The sequence below is a fragment of the Gavialis gangeticus genome, unplaced genomic scaffold (genome assembly GCF_001723915.1).
Source record: "Gavialis gangeticus isolate Ggan-Ray unplaced genomic scaffold, GavGan_comp1, whole genome shotgun sequence".
Classification (NCBI taxonomy): domain Eukaryota; kingdom Metazoa; phylum Chordata; order Crocodylia; family Gavialidae; genus Gavialis; species Gavialis gangeticus.
This window is the reverse complement of record NW_017729000.1, coordinates 15,657,840-15,659,769: the sequence shown is the minus strand read 5'-3', so window position 1 is coordinate 15,659,769 and position 1,930 is coordinate 15,657,840.

Genomic DNA, 1,930 nt, shown 5'->3' with positions numbered 1-1,930 from the left:
GAAACATAGAGAAAAGTATCTATTTTCACTACAGTGGGGCAGGTGTATTGGAGCTCACCTGAGGTGGGGGGCTCCAATACACCCATACCAGTCTCCAGCGCTGGCTGGAGAACCCCTAAAATAGAGGGGTAAAAAGAGAAACCCCTCTTTTCCTTTTCCTCCCTTCCATTCTGAAACAGGGACAGGCTGGAAGAGAAGAGGGGCCCTTGCTATGGGAAAGTGGCTGCAGCCAGCAGCTAGATTCCTCTCCCCACTGGAACCAACAGTGAACTATTTGTTCCGGGGGATTGTTGCAACTCAGAATACTTCCCACAAAGCGTTTTCAGTTACAGTGGGGAGCCGCACTTCTGTCTGCACTCAGAAGTGATGTTTCCTGTAATGTGTGCTTTTGTTTGCACTAGTCTGCATTGAACTGTATTTATTGTGACATGCATGGCAAATTTTGAACTCTTAAGAAATTAACAAGTAGATGCAGATAAAATAAATACAAAAGTGTTAGATGCAATAGGCCAGACCTCTAGCCCACAGGCCAAATCTACCCCATATGGGTCTGAAAATTTGGCAGCAGGGAAGCATGGCAGTATTAATTGCCTGTTTTTCTGCTGCCATATTTCCTGACCCATGGAAACGCCCACAGGTCAGATATTGTGATACTATGCTCTTAATCAGGAGTGGGCAATTATATGGCCCCAGGGGCCACATAGTGAGATTTGATGAGTTGTTGGGGGCTGGGTCAGCACCCCACCTACTGCTGCAGCAACTCATCAAAACTCCCTATGTGGGATGGGGCCATGGGCGGGTGGGGAGCAGCGTTTAGGAGCAAGATGGACAAGCAAGGCCAGGATCACAGGATGGGGTCACAGGGTGGCCCCTGCCCTGTGGGTGGTTATGTGTCTGTGGGGTTTGCCTGGGTGTTAGGTCCCAGGAGCTTGCCGGGGTGAGGGGAAGGAGGAGGGTGCAAGTGCAGCAGAGCTTACCTGGCCAGTGCAGTCTGCAGCTGCTCCTGTGGCACTCTGAATCGGGCTAGGCCCCTCCTAGGACATGCCGTACCACATTTCAGCCCATGCCTGCCAGCCCAGCCCTGGCCAGCGTGCACAGCTTACTGGTGGGGCTGCTCCCACTGTGGCTGCATCTGCCTGGGTGCTGCTCAGCTCCCCCCACTTCCAGTGGTGGATCCCCTTCCTTGTACTGTTCCACTCTGAGCCAGAAGGAAGCTTCAGCAGGGCAGCTCCTGCCCCAGTGCAAAGGGCTATGGAACTGGAGGCTTGAATTCCAGCTGAATTTCTGAAAGATCGGAGATTATGATCCAGATTTAAGTTTTGCAAGTGGTCCCTATTTTTATAACGGGAGAACCAATCTCCTGTATTTAGATTTCCCTAAACATTTTGTATCTGTGTGTTCAACCTCAGCTTGATCTCTAAATGACTGACACAAAAATGAGATACTACATTTGTGCACACTCTCGCATACGCGACAGAAGTAGGGGCTAACAGGGCTTAGCCTCCTCAAACGTGGGGCAGTGGTAGGACTGCAAGGCAACCCGTCTGTGGGCTTCTGGCAGCTGCAGATGGGGTGGGGAGGGGTGCGCACAGCAGTGAGGGAGGGTGTGGGGCTGAGCCTGGGGCAGGTCCTGCACAGCCAGGGCAGAGCGCGGGACTGAGCTGCAAGGGGATTGTCTGCAGGGCATGGCTCCTGCTGCTATGCACAGAGGAGAGGAATGTGGGGCTTGTGCCCCCAGATTTGCGTGGAACAGGGAAGGCTGTAGCTGTGGGCTGGGGCTGGGGCTGTACTAGGCTCTTCCTGGCAGGGGGATAGGGCTGGGCTGCAGTGCGCTTGGAGTGTGTGGCAGCAGCGCTAGAAGGGTTTACTGTATCCCCCCAAAGTTTACTGTATCCCCCCAATCCCCCCTCAGTGCCGCCACCGCCCACCT